The sequence below is a fragment of the Oreochromis aureus genome, linkage group 14, assembly GCF_013358895.1.
Source record: "Oreochromis aureus strain Israel breed Guangdong linkage group 14, ZZ_aureus, whole genome shotgun sequence".
Classification (NCBI taxonomy): Eukaryota; Metazoa; Chordata; class Actinopteri; order Cichliformes; family Cichlidae; genus Oreochromis; species Oreochromis aureus.
The window spans coordinates 17630871-17645725 of NC_052955.1; the positions used below are offsets into that span (position 1 = coordinate 17630871).

At 37.1% G+C, this 14855-nt stretch overlaps 1 protein-coding gene and 1 long non-coding RNA gene across 2 annotated transcripts in view; one reads left to right on the plus strand and one right to left on the minus strand.

Moving 5' to 3' along the window:
* Positions 1-14855, plus strand: part of LOC120432856 — a 520225-nt gene that overhangs the window by 70592 nt on the left and 434778 nt on the right. The gene's annotated exons all lie outside the window — the stretch shown is intronic.
* On the minus strand, positions 7511-8497 carry LOC120432858. Its single transcript, XR_005608138.1, has 3 exons — positions 8486-8497; positions 8350-8403; positions 7511-8245 (listed from the first exon to the last, which is right to left on the minus strand). It is a non-coding gene; the product is annotated as an uncharacterized LOC120432858 (long non-coding RNA).

Here is a 14855-nt window from a genome sequence, read left to right on the forward strand (position 1 = left end):
AAGGAGGTGGAGGTGAAGAACAGAATGCAGGATATATTGGACAAAGGATAAAGGATGTTGAATATGAAGCTGTCAGGCAAGAGGAAAAATCCCAGATTAGATTTGTGGATGTAGTGAAGGAGGACATACAGAGGGTGGATGTGATAAAAGATGATACTAGAGATAGGGTGAGATAGAGCAGTGGTTCCCAAACTTTTTTTGCCAGGCCCCCCTTTTTTACAAGAAAAATGTTGGCGCCCCCCCCCCCGCACAAACACATCTTCCAAACACACACACCCATATTTTGTTTACAAACTCCATTGCGGTTTATTTCACACCTCAAACATTTAGTAAACAATTAAGCAAATACAAGTAAACGGCAATAAATTACAGGTAGTAATAAAATATACTACTAACTCTTTTACGCTACGTCCACACCTACACGGGTATTTTTGAAAACTCAGCTGTTTCTATGCGTTTGGGCTTTTCGTCAACACATAAACGGCGTTTACGTAAACGGCGTTTACGTGTCACCGAAAACGGAGATTATTTAAAACTGCTTTTTTGCGTTTATGTGTGGACAAGGACAGAGTTCGTTGCAACGTCAAAGGTATGTGCCTCTTTTCATGTCACGCTGTGCGCCACGTTATTGTTTACATGAGATGAATTACAGAATGGCAGATAGAGACAAAATACTGTTACTGTTAATCTATCTTCAGCTTTTACACGCTTACACACACACACGCAGTTACTGTCCCTCCATTTAGAAAGGCAGAGGCGTCACGGTGTGATTATTTTACGTGTAGTTGTTTTTTTTCCTGTGTAATAATATTCAACATTGCTGTCAATACATTTTTCAAAAAATGTCTCTCTGTGCAAAAATGGGTTCAAAAACAAAAACAGCTGTGGGATACTGTTTGTCCGTGATTTGAACCGGGGGAACAAATTACGGCAGGATCAGCCTGATATTATTTGTATCCCACTGTAACTTTACTGCATAAAGAGCTAACATGTCCAAAATGTCAGGAGTAGTTAGTCATTACAAGAAATGTTTGTGAACTAAAAATCAAGAGTGTGGGATACTGTTTGTCCGTGATTTGGAGAGCACAGCGCTGCTCCCAACGCAGGGAAAACTAATTTTGCAGGGGAGACCTACCTTGGCACTTGTGCAGGTGAAGCCAAAGGGAAGATATGCTTCACCATATTTTCTAGTCTTTGGTATGGAAGGAAGTTGGTTTGGAAACATATTTGGCGATGCTTCATCTCCTGCTTTACGTTTATGTGGGAGCCCCGTCAAAAACCTGTCCACAGTGTCCAAGCGCTCTTTTTTTTTTTCTTTTCATACCGTGCCCCCCCTGCAATGGTTCTGCGCCCCCCCTAGGGGGCGGGCCCCACACTTTGGGAACCTCTGAGATAGAGGAAGATGATCAGTTTTTGCAAAAATAAGAAAAAGAAGCCATAACTGTATTTTAACAGCAGTACATATACACTCACTAGCCATTTCATTAAGTATACTTGTTCAGTTGCTTTTTAATGCATATATCCAATAACCTAATTAAAAGGTAGCAACTCAGAGCATTTAGACATGTAGACATGCTTAAAAAACCTACTGACAGTTGACATTGAAGTGACTTTGAACATGGAATGGTTGTTGATGCTGGAGAGTCTGTTCTGATTATTTCAGAAACTGAAATCAAAACTTGTTAGAACCAAGATATGCAGACACGCAGGTTCAATGTGTCTGTTGGCGCTCTGACATGAGCCCTGAGGCGTTTTCTATCACTTCCTGTTGTCTGTCAGCGAGCTGCTTCTTGATTAACCAACACCTTTCACAATTGCTTTCTTGAAAAAGAAAATTTACATTTCAGTATTCAATATGCTAGGCAGCACTAAATCCCTATTCACCAAGATGGAAGCCAAATGTTTGGTGTAAGTTACCAGGTCAAACCTCTGTGGCAGCTACCTTGTCTTTCCGATAAAGAGGAAGCCCGAAAATAAAAAAGGCGGCTTTTTTTTTTTTTTTTTTTTTTTTTTTTTTTAGCTCTATTATAAAATGTGAGCTAGCGTAGGTGTTTGATTGGTCAACCATTTGCAGAAATTTAAAGTAATTTGAAATGACCTTTAAATTGTGTATGTATATATGACATGTCTGCTTAATTTTGACAAGTGACTGATAATTTTAGGATTATTTGTGAAAACTAATCTTATTTGTTTTTCTTTCCTCCTCTCTGGAAGGTTTCTGTCATAGGCCAGTTTGAATTGAGAAGGCATGGTCTGAGAGTATATAAAAGTGGACTGCTGGATGTGGGAGAGAGGTGGATAGGTTGCAATGTTGGAAGTTGCTGTGTGTGTAAAAGATTGGCCAATAAACTAAGGTTGCTCTCTGTTCAGTCAGGTGAGAGTGATGCCTGTGGGTTTCATAGCGCAACTCTCTGCGTAACAGTGGTGTCAGAAGTGGGATTTGAACCCACGCCTCCAGGGGAGACTGCGACCTAAACGCAGTGCTTCCTAACACAATATTACATAAAATAAACTATACACAAAGTGTTTTTGAATGGCAGAGATGCAGAAATTCCTGTTTGCAGCATGGCACCATGGCTCCGTGTCGGAGTTTCTAAGTGCGCTTGGAAAACGAGTACTATCATTAATTAATGCTTAAAACTTAAATATGATCAGCCAATCTTTATTACTTAAAACAGTACTTAAAAATACGACCCAGCTGTCTTATTATAAGCCAATCTCCAAGGAGTAGCTATAAAACAGCTGACTGATCATCTGCAGATGAATATTTTATAGGTTTATATAAATATATAGTGCCAAATCACAACAACGTCGGCCTCAAGGCGCTTTCAGCAATCATCACAGTGCAGAAACACACTAGTGAAGTCCCAGAAAGTTGATTCAGTTCATCTGGACGTGACATTTATCAGTGAGAGAAATGTTTCGCTACTCATCCAAATGACTTCTTCAGTCTGAGCCTGAGACTTGAGTCTGAGACTCCTTACCTGGATGATTTAGTCAATCATTGAAGGTTACAAATGATCGTTTCATGGTTTCTGACAATGGACTCATCTCAGTGCTTGTCCTGCTAGACCTCAGTGTTCATCAGCGTTCTATGTTGTTGATCATATAATTGATTTTTTTCAGCAATTATTGCATGTTATACATATTAAAAATAATAATAATAACAATAACAATAACAATAAATAATGGAGGATAATGTGTATAAGACTTTTCCCACTTCCCCCCTTATATTTGTCAGGATTTGTGTTGTGTGGAGGCGAGGAAGTGACCCAAACGCAGGACTCGTGGATAGTGAAGAACTGAAGATGGTTTATTATGAAGAGTGGATGAACAGGGCAGGAACGAAAGGACTGACTGGCTGAGAGACTGAACGCAGGCGGAAACGACCACATAACATCAATGACACGACGGTGAACAAACAGAGGACTTAAATACACAGACTGATGAGGATGATAATGAGAGCCCGGTGAGTACACAGCTGAACATAATCTGGCTAACGACACAAGAGACGAGCTGACGCAGGAAAAACAGGAAGTGAGAACATCGATGTGGCAACATAAACTACACTTGACAAAACTGAAAGCACTGGGTCAACGACCCAGGAACCCTGATAATATTCTTAATGCAAAGTATTAGATATAGATACATGTATCTACACCCTGGATGGTTGGGTCCCCATTATCATATGTGGATGATGCATATTGAGAATTAGATTCTTCCTCAAGTCTCTATTTAGTTACACACAATTAGTGAGACTTACCGGGAACAGTGGTTTTTGGAGGCTGCATTTGCTCCAACTGCAGGCTCTGCCAACAAGCGCAAAGTCAAAGCTGTGAGTCATGGCATTAACAAGCTAAAACGTGTTAATATGTAGGCAGGTGTTCCAAACGGATATACATATATAGCTGAAATAGCACGACAGCGTTTTCTGGCAAATTTCATTATTCAGACTTTAATAGGTGAAACACAAAAACGCCCTCCAGTTCTTCTTTAGAGACGAGTACAGTATCAGTGTAAGTCTCGCTGCCAAATCAATTACCTCTCACTTTTCAATAACGCCCCTGTAACTTATTATCTTATGACGAAACACACGCAGTGCAAATTCCCGACAAAGGTTTGCAAACACAGCTGAAAGTGAAAAAAACAAAACAACAACAACAAACAAAAAAACAGTAATAATAATTTTCTGTGTACTTTCATGAAATTCTTTCATGGAAAAAAAAAGACCCCCCCCCCCTCTAAGCATCCACTCACGGCTTAATCGGATTTAGTTAAATTAATATTTCATCCATCCATTCGCTTCCGCTTAATTAATATTTCAAATAGATTAAATAGGGTTTACACATAAACAAAGAGCATTTATTTTTTAAAATGATAATGTTTTAATTTAATAAGTAGGATATGATTGACATTTTACATGATACATGGTACTGTATATATTTGTTTTTCCTCCACTTTCTCCTTATTTCCACTTTTCCACACAAGCTCACAACAAAACATCAGTTGTTTGGAACAAGTGAGCATATTGAAAATTTACTCTGAGCTCATTAAATAAATAAATGAAAATAAAATCTACTTACCATATGCAGCGCTGAAGCCAATAATTAAACAAACTGAAAGAAGGATTATTATAAAGTTAAGAAAAATAAATTGTTAAAATTATTCAAAATCTATTTCAGTAAAGGTGGGAAATTCGCCTACCAAATCCGAGAGCCCGAAACGGAATCATCTGGAAGCCTTTTGGTCATCTGACAGTGAGATGCAGAAGAAGCGGCAAACATAGTTGCTTAAATACTTTTAAGACCACGCCTCCCTCGTGACAGCTTTTAAAAATAACCCATTGATAATAAAGAGTCAAGGAGGCAGGATCAGTGAGCTTGTGTTTAAAAAAGAAAGAAAGAAAGTAAAAGAAGAACCTCCACTGGTTTTTAAAACTTCTGGAAGTGCTACATGATTGCATCTTGATCATAGGTGATCTTGACTGACCTGCGACTCTTCATCGTGTGACGCATTTTGCAGCATTTAGCTCCATCTTGAGGAATTTGCTTTTCTTCTAAAAAACAAACAAACAAACAAACAAACAAACAAACAAACAAACAAACAAAAACAAACAAAAAACAAAACAAAACTTGACTTGTCAGAACTTTGCTATATGAGCAATCAGCTTACAATGAGCTTGATAGCTCGTCATTCGTGCTTGCCACACCGTGATACACGTCTGCGTTTTTGTACGCACACCTTTGTTTAGGGGACACTGATGTATTGCATCAGTCTGGATGCAATACATCAGCGCAAGTCTGATTGCAAGTCCCAGCAAAACCAGACTGACAATCGAAGGATCAAAACTGGAAGTGTCACATGTTCACTTAAAGCATAGAACTTAAAGCATAGGCCTTTAAAATATGGTCACACTCAGCTGCAGGGGAGGGGTGGAGCAGTGGGTTCAGGGTGCGGTGTCAGGGAAGCCTATGATCAAGATGCCCTTAGTGTTTTCCGGGACCTGAGGTGTGTGGTTGTGTGTGCTACAAGCAGGGCAGCTGGAAAGTTGCCCAGTGAAAAACCAGAGCCAATAAAAACTGCGTGCAACTGCAAACGCTGTTGTCGGGTCGTCATTTTCACATTTTCTTAGCTTAATTTTTTGCTGCTCTTGTACTCTAACCAAAATTATCCCTCTTGTGAGACTAATAAAGGTTTATCTTATCTTATCTTATCTTATCTTATCTTATCTTATCTTATCTTATCTTATCTATCTTATCTTATCTTATCTATTGGCAATTCTTGTTGGTGATCTGGTGTCTCCTGATGCATATAAATAAACCTGAATTTACCACGTTGCCTGCATTTTTTTCTAGAAACACACCAGAAACAAACAAGAGACACTCTCTGAAACATATCCGTGCATTAATCATTGTCTCAACATGAATAAGGAAAGTGGGCGTGCGAACAAATGCAGCAGATACAAGGGGAGGTGATACATGCAAGAAGGGCTGAAAGGAGGAAAAGCAGATCCTCAGATATTATTCTCTTCTTTGCTGTGACCATGGACTTTTCTTTTTCCACAAAAAATTCCACAAAGCTGCTCAAAAAGTGCCAAGTCAGTTTTTGGGAGCTTATAACACATACATTTTCTATGACTTTATAAATAATCAGAGGTGGTCAGGTGGGAATTTTAAATGACTGAAATTACCTGTATGTATGAGCTGGGATATGTTTAGTGATAATGTTTTTCTTAGCTAACTCAACCTATGTTGTAGTTAATGTCTTAAAACTGTGTATGAGCAGTGTAAAGGACCATGAGTATTTCTGCAGGTTTTGTCAATTATAAAACGTCACACACAGTGACATATTTCCATTTCTTACATTTCAGGCTGCTGTCGGGTTTAATTTTTTTTTTAATACAACAGAAATACAAGACCATGACTATTTTGATTAAATACAACTTCACTATAATCCTGAATCATTTGATATAAATGTGACTATGTCATTATTTATGGCAGTGCAGGATTCATGTACCCTAATGCACTATGAGATCCAAAGACACCATTGAGCCGCAGAGAGGAAAATTTATAAGTATGTACATCATAAATACATTTTGACAGAAGACTCCTGTGGGAGTTATGTTACTGTTATGTCTGCATGCTGAGGTTTTCTTTTGTTTTACCTCCATATAGTTAGTGTGCAAACAGCTGCATTTTTGTTTTAGCATTCCTGTATTACTCATGCCTGAATCTTAAGATTTCTGGCCACAAACTTGTGAAGCTGCTTTGACGATAACTCCCTCCGCCCCGCCCCCCTTCTACAGTACTTACACATCATGCAAGAATGTGTGGGTATGTGCACACAGGATAGTTCTAAATGGAGAATAGTGTTGCTTACTGGAGGAAAAAGTAATCATCACAAAATGGTTTCATTAAAAGCTTTAAAGTATCTGTCTTTAAATTAATAATGAAGTAGCCAGAGGACTTTCATCTTTTTTTAAAAAAAACCCTGAACAATACAATAACGTGTTCCCACACACACCTTTTGTCTTCTTCCTCTCTGATTCTCGGCCCCAAGTACTGAGACAATTAATGAGACAAGTAAACCTCAGGGAGCTTTTCTCAGGAAAATCATTTTAAAATGCATCTCCTTAGAAAAGCAATACATATATATGTTTCCTTTAACTAATAAAAACAATGCAAATGGTTTGAGCAAACGCAGCCCCAACAAAGGAGGCTGAAAAGAAACACGCTCCATATCACACCAGGGTGCTGTTGTCATGAGCCGGGTGACTAACCAATGAAAAGTGCCTCATAAGCAAATTAAAGCCATTTTAATATTAAAGCATGAATTCATAAATGTCATAAATATCTTTGCTGACAAAAATAAAGCTGTGATATGCTGGTGTCCCCACACTCACACCCTTAGACCTCTTCCTGGGGACGTAACAATGATTACCAACAAAACCAGTTGTACCATAAATAAAAAAACTGCATCATAAAAAAACATGGCCACTGATATTCTTTTAAAATTTATTCACTGGATAAAATATGAATACATTTATGATGATGATGATAACTGATTTTTGTATACATTTGAATATATAGTAATACAGAACAGTTCAAAGACCTCAGGGAAAAATTAGCTATTGAGTAAAACTTGAGAAGTAAACAATATAAACACAGTTAAAGATAAATATGCAGACATCATAGGGCACCTGCAAATTTAGCTTTTATTGCTGATAGTAGAGCAAATTAGCAACAAATCGCATCTGCCCAAACAACTGCAGTTTTTATGTTTTTTGTTACATAATACAAATTTGAAAAGAAAAAAAATCTGGAGAACAAAACTGTAAAGAGCTTTTATGAGAACTCACTATGAGAACGCAGACAACACACTATTTAGTGCACCATCTTATTGCATGACTTTGACTGCACAAAGTACATATTTTACTACTGAAGCTTTTGTCACTCTCTGGGAACTAATTTCATATTGCACACTGGAGCAGATTAACCAGGACAGGACTAACATTTGGAAATAATGAAACGGATCGACTGAAGAAGAGAGTCATGATTGAAATCAATGAAGACATTATTATCGTTGAAGAAATAAGTCTTCCCAGGAGTTAGTTCAGGTAAATAAGGTTTGTTCCAGGAATAATGCCAGTCCAGAGGTTTCAAAGAAGCAATTTGCCCATTGATTTCCAGCAAACTGCTGAACACGATGCTGTGCTGAGATACACTTTCCACAGTCCCAATCTTTACTAAATAGATGGATAAACAAATACACTGAGTAACCAAACTCCCATTTAATAATAAACATTTTTCTTAATGAAGTGTCTATGGAATTATTCAAATGATGTCTTACTTGGTTTGCAAAGTTGTGTTTGATTCAGTTTGTTCAAGGACAAAATTGTGGAGTCTGAAAAAGAAAATTTTTACGCACATTCTGATGCCATCATATAGAAAAGTAATTTAATACTAGAAAAGAAAAATGTACTTACTGTGGAACACCCTGATTTCCGAGGTCTCAGTTTCCCTGCACAGCATGACCACAGAGAGGTGTTGTAGTAGAGATGTCCACAACATCTGAAATCTGTCTTTGCAGAGTAGAACACCTCTTTATCCTCACTCAGGCAGCAAACACCCTGGATAGAGTTTTACATATTTTTATAAGCAGTATGAATAATCTCTGCATCCAGCATGTCAGTCATGTTCAGTCAACTGGAGACTAAAAGTCCAGTAATCTTACTGGATTTTGGTAACTACACAGGAGAAAGGGTCTGCTCAGACCACAATGTGAGTGAGGATCAGCAGCGGTTTTTGATATGAGCGACATGGGCAGTGGCCCAGGGCGGCGTCAGGGCATCGGCAAAAAAAAAAAAAAAGTTGCTTGCACCCATGCTGCCCCAACATCATGCCAGCGCATTTTGGGGATTACATATGCACCGAATGGTTTTCTATAGCCCATTTGTGAGGAGTAAGGGCGGCCTCAATTTATAAGGTGCGCCTGCTGCTTGCTGCACAGGGAAGAGAGGGGCGGGACGGCGGGGGATTCTCTGGCTGGCTCGAGCGGCACCTAATAACCAGCTCGCAAAATAAAAATAAATAAATAAAAAACAAACGAACAAACTAGGGCTATCAACGTTAACGCCGTCATCACAATTAACGCAATTAAAATTTGTAAAGCAATTAATCCATCTAGAGCGCAGAATGAATCAAAATCCCTGAAATATCTCTGTCAACGCATTTAGGGTAGTTTGTCCATTCTGCGCGTCAGATGTGTTGATTAGAATACTGCTTTTTAGAAGCAGTAACCTAATCAATTAGAAGTACTGCTAATAATTTAAAACAAATACCTCTGTGTACAGAATGGATCCACAGCACTCGCCATTTGCAGTTGCAGCTGTGAGACGGTGCAGTGTTCCTGCACAGCACTTCATCTTTGGGTCTGTAATGTTGTAGGCTTTCACCCCACAGCAGTGATCATTTCCTGCTTTGTTATATCTGAGCAGAGAAAGTTAAGTCTTATTTTAAATAGGATAAATAATCATTATTACAAGTGGTGATATTGCTGCTGTTAATAATGATAAAATCTACATTCTAAATACCTAGTTTTCAAAAAGCAGACCGAATTCATACATGACAAGAGTCCGAAATGATCAAAGTAAGAAATCAGTGCTTTCATGATTTCTGACATGTACTCAAAATTACCTGTGTCCACTGCAGCAGATCTCTTTCTCAGGTCTGAAAACTTTAGGCCCACAGTAGTGCTGCCCAGTTCAACCATGCAATGAAGAACAATTTAGTCACTTTGAGTGTTTTCGAACATCACTTACTCATCTCTGAACATTACACTTACTGTTTTCTGTCTTTGGGTCTTTCAACATTATAGTTCGTATTCTAATGCAAAAATGGGGACAAATATAGACTGGTACATTAAAAACTACTTTTGTTTGCATATGTGTACTAGTTGAGTGAGTCTTATGAGCAACCTTTTTCTATCAAAACAATAAGCCTCTGTCTTTATATTTAGGCTGCCATTTTTAAAAAGAATCACAGAACACGGACAGGAGGATTTTTTCCTTTCATTTGTTTTATGAAATGGCTCATATCACCCCTTAGTTTTATCATTTTAAATCTTTCATGTTTTGAGCGTATCACTGTGTTTCAGCTGTTCATTATCTGATCAGTCCAGATTTTGCTTTCTGGTTCACAGTCATCAGTCAGTCTTCTTGAGGTTATGGAACTATTACCTGGATGGTATGATAAATAAAATTTAGAGCAGTTTTGGTCCAGCAGGAAATTGTTTAGAGGTTATCAGAATAAACAAGCTCTATGAAACCTAACTTGGACACTAGAATAACAGAAGAGTAAGTAATATGCTGGACCACTGACCTCGTAAATAATATATAGTATGCTCTGGCATGCATATGCTGCATTTTGGGTTTTTTTCGTTTTAGAATGAAACTAAATAAAATAAATAAAATAATAATTTATAGAAACATTCAAAGCCTCACCCAGCAGTCACTCATGTAATTTAAATCATATTTTTTAATCCCTCATATTTCTGAATATTTTTATGGATTTTGAAAATTCCACTTTTAGTTACAAAAACACCACTTTCTTTAATTGAAATTTACCTTTACTGTGGCAATTTAAGACACTTAGCTGGAAACTATTAATATAGAAACAAAAAGAATGCATAACAACGTGTGGACTTCAGCGTATTTGCAAACAGAGGAACATCCTAAACTTTCCAGTACTTAAATTCAATTCAATTCAGTTTTATCTAGCCAAATCACAACAAAAGTGCTTTATATTATAAGATAAAGATCCTACAATAATATTAAACTATTAATGAAACTACACAGTTATTCTGTCCTCCTGTCTGATGGGTCATATGTTTGTTTTGTTTATCTGTGCTGCATATTTGCACGTTTTTGTCTACTATAAAGTTTTATATGACGTGTCCTGGGACCACAGATCTAAATGATCAGTTCTGCTATAATCTGTCATGTTTACATTTTATGTTTGGAATACTGATGTTCATTAATGTAAGCTGTCCCTTCTAAATAAAGAAAAGAGAAAAAAAAACAGAAGGAAATGACTTTTGAATCACGACATACCGAGTGGTTTGATTTGTAATTCGCTATCACAACAGTGAGTCTCAGTGTTATACTCTTCACTTCCACAGCACTGGTATAGACTTGAAGTCCTTGTTATCGTCTTGTTGATTTGACAGCACAACTGCTTATCCTCATTGATGGCCTCTATGGAAAAAAATTATAGGGACACTATCAATTCTCTTACATTAAAGCCATTGGAGCCCAATTTTCTGGAGGACGGGTAGATTAATTTCTAAGAAAGCAATTCACTAAGCCTGATCAGGTTTAAATAGACTATGTTATCCACTGTTCATTAAAAGCAGAAGCCTTAATGTATTCAAATCTAATGTAGTTTATACCAAGAGCAAGAAATAAGCATGTGATTACATGTGGCAGCAACAAGAGTTTTCAAACAAATATCAAAGGTGCTTGTGCACACGTCAGGCAGTTTTCCTGAGAAGTGCAGAGTTTGGACCACTTTGAAAGAATCTAAAAAAAAAACCCAAAATGTTTGGCAGGTAACCTCAAAAACTGCTGCAAACTGAGAGCGTAAGAAACAAACATATTATTATTACGAAAATTAAACATATTATAAAGTCTTAAACCTAATGTACCTCTAAAATATTAAACAGCAGAATCATGGTTTATTCTGTGTAATGTCAACATTTTTTTTTTTTTATCATAATTGTTCCTGGCTCTGAACTTATTGCTGCAAAAAATGTCCAGCTCACCCACCTTTACCACAACACTTGCTCTTAACAGCAGGTTTCACCCTGATGGCTGAGTCACAGCATATTTCATTGACTGGATTGTAGGCCTCGTCACCGCAGCAAGCCAGCACATTTTGGTCAGTGGTTTGGACAGTCATCAAAGCTGTAAAAAGAGCTTTGAAAAAGTCTTTAATTACATTCTTGGCCCTTGTGAGTCCTCTGATTTGTGTATGTTCGTGTGTATGGGCCTTTTAATGAATTTATATTATAGTTATGAATCCAAAACAAAAGGATCAAAATGAGAAAAAAACAGCATTTTAGATTTTTATCTACAATAATCAATTACACTCACTGGATACTTTGGTACACCTGTTCAAATGCTCTTTTATCACTTAAAGCATTTTTTATTTTGTGCTCTTCACCACAACATAAAGCAAATTTAACATGTGTAAAAACCATTCTTCACTGCTGTGAAATTTTTTTTCCATTTGATGTACTTCTTTGCTTGCTTTGAGTTACATGTTATACATGTAATATTAGTGATTGAGATCAAATTACCGCTTTGATTGCTGCCACATCCATTCATTTCCCCCTCCAAATCCTGCTTTTCATGACATGAAAACCCTGTCAAACAAACAGTCAGCAGCTTAGTTTGGACTTTAGGTGAAACAAAGTGTCCATAAGAAAAGATCTAGAAAAATGTTTTTGTTTCTGTTGTTTAAACATGTTTAAAATTATCAAGCAGTTATTAGGCGATTCTTGCCAAAAATTCAACTTAGTTTACAAATTAAATCTGTAATAATAGATTTTGCTCTTTCTTGTACAAATGAAAACAGCACTGACATAAAAATATTTCTTAAACCGTTTTAGCTGCACATAAATTAGTATCGATTCTCTTTAAGTTCTGGTTTTGTTGTCTTTTAACTTCTGCAGGAAATTCCTCTTATTGGCTACAAAGAAACAAACCTTCACTATTTTATTATTTTTCAACTATACAGACTTGACCACATTGGCCAAATATACTGTTCTCACAGCCTCTTGCCGCATATCTTCACCTTTCTTCACGCCTTCCTGGCTGAAGAGTTGTCAGATTTTATTACTTCTATTTACTAAAAGCTAACAATGATGACCGGTGCAGGAATATTGCATCATTCATTCCGAAAAGGTAGCAACAAAACACGATGAAAAAAACTCGTATCAAATTTATTACGGGAAACTATACATAAATTATCAAACGTAAAAGCACTTATTCTGAAGCCACATGTTCCCCATCTGTGTTATGGGAAAGTTTGAGGCTGAGCTCAATTTAAATATTTGTATGTATTTTATTTAGAGATTTTATCTATAGCAATGTGGGGTGGTCGAAAAATTACTAATAAATGAAGGCGGTCCATTAGCGAAAAAGGATCCTGATCTGAAAATGTTGTTGGAACCTGCACCCGTGTAATTTTCCTGTTTTGTTTTCTGCTTGTTTGCTTGTTTATTTTTACACTTATATTAATCTCTTTTATGATTTCATATTACAATAGTGTCGAAGCCTTGGTTAAATTTTTTATATTGAGCAAAGTAGTTAAGCACCATGAGTAAAAAAAAAAGAAAAGAAAAGAAAAAGAAATAACCAAAATGTCCTTAAACTTACCATAAACAGGTGATACTGCGCAAATAAGCCAAACTGAAAGAATAATAATAAACACAATGCTGTTATTATTATTGTTAGCAAGTTATCAGAAGTTATTCAAGTAAAATCCACATCACTTTGAATGATTGCAGTTCACTTGCCTACCTAATCTGAGAGCCCAACGCAGAGACATCATCTGGTAGGAAAATGTATGAGCCTGAAGAAGCTGAGACGCAAATGAGTCACAGAGAAGGGAGACTAAATAGTAGCCTACCGCTTAGCCACTCCTTCTTCCTGATAACCTAAAAATATCACATATATAAACCTGCAGATAACAGTCGGAGTACCAGCAGCCTGAGGGTTGTTTTGACCTGTCTTCAGCAATCAAATTGACCAGGAGTCAGCCCGACTCCAAAGACCAAAACACATGTAGCTCCTCAAAAGCTTCCCCGCATCTCTACAGATAGCATATCGTTATTTGTCCCCTCTCACAGTGAAACCAAATGCTGCTCAGTCAGTCAAGCAATGAAAAACAACAGACAAACAAAAAGCTACCTTGAATCGCACACAGGGCAAAATTGGAGTGAAGTAGAAAATGAAATAAATTATTAACTGCTACATATTTTTTATTTATTTTTTGTTTTTTATTTATTTTTTATTTTATTCTAAAAAAAACTTGAGAAAATCTTGAGTAGATAGATAAATAATAATAATAATAAATATTATAAATAGCCCTTACACAGACAGCCTGGAGATGTGCTTAGGGTCATTGTCCTGTTGAAAAATAAATGATGGTCCAACTAAACGGAAACCTGATGGCATGTCGCAGGATGCTGTGGTAGTCGTGCTGGTTCAGTGTTCCTTCAATTTTGAATAAATCCCCAACAGTGTCACTGGCAACAGGCGCCTCTTCCACACACAAGAAGAGGTGGAAGAATTCATACTGAAAAAAAACAAAACAAGGGATAAATTCATGTCCACTCTGGAATACTACCGCATCTAAAATGTGGAATCCTGATGAACAATTTCAGTTCAGACTTACAGTGGCCGTAGGTGTACAGGTATGATATAGGTGGCCTTAGACATGTTATGTTTAACTATTTTCATTCCTGTAAACATTATGTGGCCACTACTTTCAGTTAATATGGTCGGAGTTAAGGTTGAAAGTTTGAATTAACAATATGACGATTTTTAGCTCCTTTTGATGGATCTGATGCATAACAAAGCTGCAACGAGTATGGGAGGAATGTTCTGAGATCTCCACAGGTGGGAGGTCACTGGGTTGTTTTTTTGTTCATAAGAGTTCACCGTCTTTAAAGTGCAGTGCTCTTGAAACAATAATTAGCAAGTTCTGACAGGTGAGACAAGATGTAGTCAGGTTCAGGTTACTACGGGCACAAACTGAATGAGTAGTTACTCAAATCTTGAACTAATCTCC